Source organism: Microtus ochrogaster, unplaced genomic scaffold, assembly GCF_000317375.1.
Source record: "Microtus ochrogaster isolate Prairie Vole_2 unplaced genomic scaffold, MicOch1.0 UNK67, whole genome shotgun sequence".
NCBI classification, from domain to species: domain Eukaryota; kingdom Metazoa; phylum Chordata; class Mammalia; order Rodentia; family Cricetidae; genus Microtus; species Microtus ochrogaster.
In genome coordinates, this window is record NW_004949165.1 from 625,460 (window position 1) to 634,144 (window position 8,685).

Consider the following 8,685-nt stretch of genomic DNA (forward strand, 5'->3'; position numbering starts at 1 on the left):
AGTGTGCAGCCAAATGAAGCAAAAAAAAAAAATCAGCACTAAATAGAAAAAGGAAAACTAACTAGAAAGGAAAAAGCAGAAACAAGGGACCTGAAAACTGAAAATGGAAAAGTTGTTTGTGTATTCAAGTAATGTATCTTCAGAATTAAGAGATAGATGCAAACTAGCCAGGGAAGAGGTAGGAGGACAAAGCACACATACACACACAAAGAAGAAATGAGAAACAAGAACAAATGACCACAATTGGAAATGAAATTAAATGACTCATAGGAGGCTGTTTTTTCTCCCCATGTAGATATATCTAAAATCTGTTGAAATGTAAACTTTCCTACAGGTGTAAGATGGTATCTCAGAGTCATTTTGAGTTGCACTTCCCTGATGACTAAGGATGTTGAACAATTCCTTAATTTTCTTTTAGTAATTTGAGATTCTTCTGTTAAAAATTTTCTGTTTAGATCTATACCCCATTGTTTAGGTTGGATTATTTGGTATTTTGATGTCAGTTTCTTATGTCATAATATATTTTGGAGATCAGCCCTCTGTCAGATGTGGGGTGGGTGAAGATCTTTTCCCATGCAATAGGCTGCCGTCTTGTCTTATTTACCATATCTTTTGCCTTATAGAAACTTCTCAGTTTCTGGAGGTCCAATTTATTGATTGTAGCTCTTGGTGTCTGTATTACTGGTAATATATTTAGGAAGTGGTCTTCTGTGTCAATGTGTTCAAGGCTACTTTCCACTTTCTCTTCTGTCAGGTTCATTGTTACTGGATTTATGTTGAGGTGTTCAATCTACTTGGATTTGAATTTTGTGCATGGAGATAGATAAGGATCTATTTGCATTCTTCCACATGTCGACATTCAGCTATGCCTGCACCATTTCAGCTATGCCGGCACCATTTGTTGAAGACGCTTTCATTTTGCATTGTACAATTTTGGCTTCTTTGTCAAAATCAGGTGTTCATAGGTGTGTGGATTAATATTAGGGTGTTTGATTGAATTCCAACAATTCATGTGTCTGTTTTTACGCCAATATTCTGCTGTTTTTTATTATTGTTATCTCTATAGTAGAGCATGACGTCATGGATGATGATGCTTCTCAGTGGCTAAGGTCAAAAATACTGATGACAACTTATGCTGGAGAAGATGTGGAGTATGGAGAGTACTCCTCCACTGCTGGTGGGAGTATAAACTTGTAGAGCCACTTTAGAAATCAATATGGCACTTTCTCAGAAAACTGGAAATTGATCTACCTGAAGACCTGGCAATACTATTCTTGGGCATCTACTCAAAGGATGTCAATCGTACCAAAAGGACATTTGCTCAACTATGTTCATAGCAGCATTATTCATAATAGCCAGAACCTGGGAACAACCTAGATGCCCCTCAACCAATCAAGAGCAGATCAAGAAAATGTGGTACACAATGGAGTACTACTCAGTGGCAAAAAACAATGACATCTTGAAATTTCCATGCAAATGGATGGAACTAGAAAAAATCATTCTGAGTGAAGTAACACAGACCCAGAAAGATAAAGACGAGACCCAAAAGACTCACTCATATGTGGATATTAGATGTAAAGCAAGACCAGGCTACTATCCACAGGCACAAAGAAGCTAGATAATAAGAAAGGCCCTAAGAGGTACAGGCTTGGATCACCTTAAGAAGGGGAAATAGAAAAGATCTCCTGGGTAAACTGGGGCTGGAGGGGATGGGTGATGAGAATATGAGGAAATAGGATGGTCAAGTTGGGGGAGTCATGGAGAGGCAGAGCAATGAAAGAGACATATTTATAGAGGGAGCCATTATGGAGTTAGAGAGAAACCTGGTGCTAAGGATATTCCCAGGAATCCACAAGGATGACCCTAGTTAAGACTACTGGCAATAATGGTGAAGGTGCCTGAATTAGCCTTTTCCTGTAATCAAATTGCTGACTACTCTAATTGTCATCATTGAATCTTCATCCAGAAACTGATGGAAGCAGATGCAGAGATCAGCAGCCAAGCACTGGACCAATCGCCTGAAGTCCATTCAAAAGGAGGGAAGATAGATTATATGAGCAGGGGAACAGGGTCAAGATCGTGATGGGGAAACCTACAAAGACAGCTGACCCATACTAGTGGGAGCTTGTGGACTCTGGACTGAGAACTGGGGAGACTGCATGGGACTGAACTGGGCCCTCTGCATGTGGGTGACTGTTGAGTGGCTTGGACTGTTTGTGGGACCCTTGGCAATGGTACCAGGATTTATCCCTGGTGCATGAACTGGTTTTTGAACACATTCCCTATGGTGGGATACCTATCTCAGTCATGATGCAGGGGAAGGGAGTTGGTTCTGCCAGACTTAGTTGACTCCCCGTGGGAGGCCTTACCCTCTCTGAGGAGTGGATGGGGGGCAGGGGGAAAATGGGGGAGTGGTAGGAGGGGAGTTAGGGGGAACTGTGGTTGGTATGTAAAATGAATAAAAAATTTAAAATATTTCAATGAGATCTATAAGTACAAATTTAAGAGAATTAACAGAGAAGACATTAAGTTAGGAAACCACAATTATCTAAAAAAGTTTGTGTCCTAAATGTTTTATGGGAATGAATCCAATATGTTTGCAATTACTCCAAAGCCCAAATAAAGAAGTGGCAGAGGGATTCAGTGGTAGTTTGATTAAGAATGTAAGAATGCCTCCCATAGGCTGGTATGTTTGAAAGCTTAGTTACCAGGGAGTGGAATTCTTTAATAGGATTAAAAGTATTAGGAGGTGTGACTTTGTTGGAGGAAGTATGCCAGTTGGGGTGGGCTTTGAGGATTCAAAAGCTCATGCAAAGCCCAAGTTATCTTTCTCTGCCTCTGGATCACAACTTCTCTAGCACTGTGCCTGCCATGCCCTGTTGCAATGCTTACTGCCTTTACCATAAAGGATTAAACCTCTGAAACCATAAGCAAGCTCCAACTGAAGACTGGCACCTGGTTAACCATTAGTCTCTACAACTATGTACATACATGTGCACATACCCATGGGTACATGGATACTCACATGTGTGCAGAAATGCACTCACATGCATAGAAAATGTTACAGGATTTAAGGGAGCTTACCCTTTGCAGAATAGGTCAGACAAGTAGTTTTTGTTCCTTGAGTTTCTGTCACCAGATTCCATTCCAGACATGGACAAAAAAATTGCTCTAGTTTCATGCAGATAAAATTTCCCAGTGAAACTGAATGCAATGAGTATAGCAATGGACTATAGTCTAACAGATGTGCCTTTCAGTTTTAACACCCCTATTGGGTAACATTCAAGGCAGTTTTGGGTAGCCTAGTATCTTTGGTATCATAAATCCTAATGTTGGGATAAGAGAAGTACTATTGCAGGTAAAAAACCTAGTGCATGCTATAAGGAGGCCACTGCCAATTTATGGTTTCAGATCAAATTTGGAATAAGCAAGGTTATAATGCAGTTTTAATCATGAATCCTAGTTTTTTAATCACCTAGGAATCATACAATTTCTCTATGAAGTAGTTCTTTGTGGGATATAAAACTATTTGTTTCTGTGTATTTTCTATGATATTAGCAATTTTCTTCTTGTAGAGTTTTTCTACACTTAATCTCAGATAAGGGTCCATTTATGACCCTAAGTCCATCAACCTGAAGTGTGGGAGCTAGGATAGTGGCTCATACTTTAGCTTTACTCAGAAACAGACATCTTCAGAGATATCTGGGGCAGATGGCTTGTGGAGGGGGTTCCAGTATTAGCATTCTGAATTTTGTAACTAATGCTGTAATCATTCATGTTGCCACAGATCTCAACCTTAAGCTCTGGTGATGTAGCCAAGCCAGGGTCAGTCATCCTCAGAGCAACATTTTTGCTTTATTTTATTTTGTTTTTAGAGTGGTTTAAGAAGGGAATACAGACAGAATGATAGAAATGATGAGTCTTGGCTCTTATGAGGACAGAGGAAGTTTAGTTTTGATCTTTTCTAGATATGATACTACAAATAGGAAGCAGGTAGAGCTTGTCTTGAGGGACTCATTTTTTAACTTATTTTAAGCAGTAAAAACATTAGCCTGATATTGGCGTAGATGAGATAAAAGATCCAGGAATTCATAACTTTTTCCAATGCTAGGACTGGAGCCTAGGGCTTGTATGTGCTAGGTAAGTGCTCTAACCACAGAGTGACATCTCTAGCTTGAAAAAAATTATTCTTATGCTTAGAAATCTCTATTCACTTTAAAGTAATAGATGCAGTTTTTAAGTTATAATGGTTATTTGCTACTGAACTCACAGAAATATACATTTTGAACTTTATGGTACTATAATACCATATATATATATATATATATATCACATATAATGTGGCGCTTTGATATGTTTATACATTATGAAATGATGAAATTGAAGTAATTAACAGATCTGTCATATCACACACTTAATTTTTAGCAGAAAATCATTTAGGAGATACTATATTTGCAATTTTAGACATATGACACACTGTAAGTAACTATAATTGCTGTACTCCATGGTGGATTCTAAGTTGTTTCAGTAAGAGTTAGATATAATGGTACTAGTTGCTTTGAAAGATCCTGGTTTCTTCTGGCAAACGTCCTGACAGATTCAATAAGTCATCCATGTGGAATGAACTTTGGAGAGTCCACTGCCCCATTTAGGAGTTAGTGTTCTTCCCAGAAGCAGGTGTATCGATTGGTTGAGTGTCATGTGTACACATGGATTATGGAAGAAAAAAATAAGGCTTCATTACCATCAGAAGCAGACCCCTTTGTGAGGACACTCTAAGAACTGTAATATAGCCCTGTTGTGCTCATTTGGACTATACCTTAGGAGTCTTTGGATCTAAGAGAAAACAAATCTAAATCTTTCTCTAAGATATCCTAATAATCCATTAAGATTAGTCTAAGGTCCACTTTGTAAATAAAGCCTTATTGGAATACAGTGACTTCATTCATATGTGTACTATCTCTGGCTGCCTTTGTACCAGAAGAGCAGGTCTTAATAGCTGCAACAAAGATATGATGGCTTGCCAGCCTTAAACATTTGCTACATGACCTTTCACTCATTTCCTTGTTGCTCCTGTTCTAGGACAAATAACAATTCGTATTGACAGGCCATTCTATGGCTCTCTTTCTTGTTCAAGGGGCAAGTCAGAAAATACCTTTTCACTTAGTACTTCCTGACTTTTATTACCAATGTAATTTGGCAAATAGGGTCTCCAGCTTCAACTTTTTTCCTCTTTCATTGTTAACTTCTTTCTCTTTTATAATTTCATGACATAAATCACCACCTGAAATTATATAATTTACTATTTTACTTTGACTCACTATCTATCTCCCTCATTGCATTTTCAACCCCAATACCTACAGCAGTGCCTGGCACAAGAAGGGGTCAGTGCGTCTGTTGTGGCTGCTAAAATACTGTGAGGTCCCATGTAAATTAGGGAATTTTGCTTATAAAATATACCAGAGGTATCAACAGACTCCTCTTAGAAATGACTTTGTATGTTTTTTATTACTTTGCAACACTCAATTTCATAAGTAAACTTTACTCTATACCTTCCCCAGATCCAGGCATCAGCTCTAATACTTGGGTTTATCTGGTAGCCATTTTCAGACATGTCACGTTCCAGCCATCACAAAACCCTGAGAGTATAGGTGGAGTTATGTGGCAGTCCCCTCTATTCTGGCTACCAAGTGCTTTAACTTCATTATTTATACATGTGTTTTAAGAATATACAGACTAGGAATTCTAGCTGTTATGATTTGGCTCTTATTTTTCATGCTCCAAAAGTTCACATGTCAGAAGTGTAGTCCCCATTGTGAAGGTGTTGGAAGGTAGTGGAACCTTTTAAAGACAGAATTCACTGTGTTCCTTGGCTAAACTAAGGGGCAAAGTCCTTGGTCGACACTGTGTGATTTCCTGGCATCCTGTCTGGTGATGTGATTGATTCCTGTCATATTTGCTTCATGTGATGTCATTCACCCTCTGTCATGCAGTTCTCAGCATTGACACCTTGCCTATGACTACAAGAGGGAGAGCTGGAAAAAAAAACTTGTTTTAAAAAAATAAAGCTAACCTCACTGTGGTATTTTTGTCATAGTAAGAAAAACTGACTAATACAGAGGTGCAAATTAAACGTCTTACTTTTTAATCAGTAGACTTAATTCTTGCTGCATTTCTAAGTGACTCTCTCTCAGAAAGAGAGGTCATTTATGTCTGCTTTTTTCATTTCCAGATATATTCAGTATAGTAGTAACACACTGTTTTTATTAGCTAAGCAAACGAGAGCACAGAATCTAGGTGAACAACTCTTAATGGGAAAAGCTAACTGACTCCAATTAAAGAGATATGGTTGACAAACCTCCAGTGGGTTCATAAAGTTGATGAGGTAGTTTTGATATTGTCAAAGTTATTAGCATGGTTGTTAAACCATGCAGTATTATAATTCAGAATTAACAAAGGAAAAACAAAATCTATACTAACTGGCCCAGTTCACCTTGCTCAAGACACTTGGAATGAAGTGTGTGCTACCAAGTAGGTAATCTGAATCGTTGAAATTAATTATTATTAAACATGCCCAACTCAGGACAAAAAAAAACCACTGTTGTTTATGTAGTGTTGTTTACTTATGAGGGATTTGAGGCTCTGTGAACCTAAATACATCACCAGAGTTACTCTTTAATTAGTAAGATGCTGGAGTGCGATAGTAAATTACTCCTGCTGTGAATGAAATGACCTCTCTGGGAGGAAAGCACAATTTGTCTCCTCATGAATTTAATTTGTGCCTAATTTGTGATGAGCACTGATATAGCATGTTCTTTCACTTCAAAATGAAATGTAATTTGTTTGGCTTGGACGTTAACTAGACACTTACTAGATTTACAATTATATAGTTCATCTCACTTTCCATGTCTGCTAGTACCAACTGGTGATATCACTGCCAGCTCATAGTTTATTTGTGTAGGATTAAGTGGTATTAACTGGATATCTTTGTGTGTGTGTGTGTGTGTGTGTGTGTGTGTAGGGCGTATGTATGTATGTCTGTGTCTGCACATACATATGGAGGTCAGAAGAGGACATCCTCTAGTATCTTAGGTATCTTTTTCTGTCATTCTCTCCCTCATTACTTGAGGTATCTTAGTGTAACTGGAGGTAAGATGGTAGCCAGCAAACTCCTGTCTCTCATACCGTTGAGTGACAAGTTCACATCAGGCCTGCCAAATGTTTTATGTGGATGTTGGATTCACACTCAGGTCCATGCTTGCCTAGCAAGTGATCTCATCTACTGAGCTGTGTCTCTAGTTCCAAGACACCATTGTTAATATAAAGTCTCTTTGTTATGAATAAAATTGTGTCACATCTGAATTTGTGTCTAAAACCATTCCTAGTGTGACTGTGTTTAGAAATTGGGTCTAAAGGGAAGTAATTAAGTTAAAATAGGGTCATGAGACTGGGACTCCAACTCAGTGGGAGGATGAGGAAGAAATAGCAGATCTCTCTCCATGTGCATGTGAACACAAAGAAGAGGCCAAGTAATGGGACATGAAATATCAACCAGCTATAAGTTGGAAGAGAGACCTCATATAAAATAATCATGCTGACTTCCTGTTAAAATTGTTTTAATTAATTTTCAAATTTAATTTTAAAATGTGTTAATTTGATGATTTTTTTTGTGTTGTCTTTTGTTTTGTGTTGATTTTATTGGTTAATAAAGAAACTGCCTTGGCCCTTTAATAGGACAGAAAATTAGGTAGGTAGAGAAGACAGACAGAATGCTGGGAGAAAGACAGCCAAGTCAGGCTGTCTCCATGATTCTCCTCTCCGAGATGGATGCCTATTAGACTAGTCATGGTAAGCCACACTCAAGTGGCAATACGAATATTAGAAATGGGTTAGATCAATATGTAAGAGCTAGCAAATAAGAGGTTATAACTAAAGGGCCAGGCAGTGTTTAAAAGAATACAGTTTCCCTGTAATTATTTCTGGTAACTAGCCATGTGGAGCTGAGCAGGAATGCAGCCCACCGCTCCTTATACTACAGAGTGGTGTCCAACGTGATGGACAAAATCCACTTAAAAACCTGAGAGGGCTTTAAAAAGAAGAGAGAGAGTTTAACACAGTTTTTTGCTGTTTGTGGGTTGCATGCCACAGAGATAATTCCCTGACTCAGCTGCAACAGGAAAAAAGCTGCAGTTTTAAAATGCCGGCTTTCTGGGCTGTGCCGCCATTGGGATCTCTGCCTGGCTCCTGCGGGAGACAGAGCTTTTTAATGGAGCATTTGGAGTAAAGTGCTATAGCTTGCTTGATGGCAATGTGGACTGCTGTGTGCCTGAAACTGTGGACAGCTCAGGGGCACTGAATGGCTCTAAGGCAGGAGGGGCTCTGGCTCCATTCCACCTTGCTGAACTGTGCTGACCTCAGGCAGGAATGATCGTAATTACCATAATAACAGCTCAGCTAAGGTTTAGACTGGCAGAAAACAGGTGCTATCATAATACCTCTACATGGTGCAACTTAAGTTTTTAAGAATTGCTTAGCATTTTAAGAAGTGCTCCTGTATAATAAAAAATTACAGATTCACAATAGGACAGATTCAGACCACTGGATGGATCACAGTGTTGGATGAATGTACGTAGGCTTGAGAGAGAGAGAGAAAAATATATATATATATATATATATATATATATA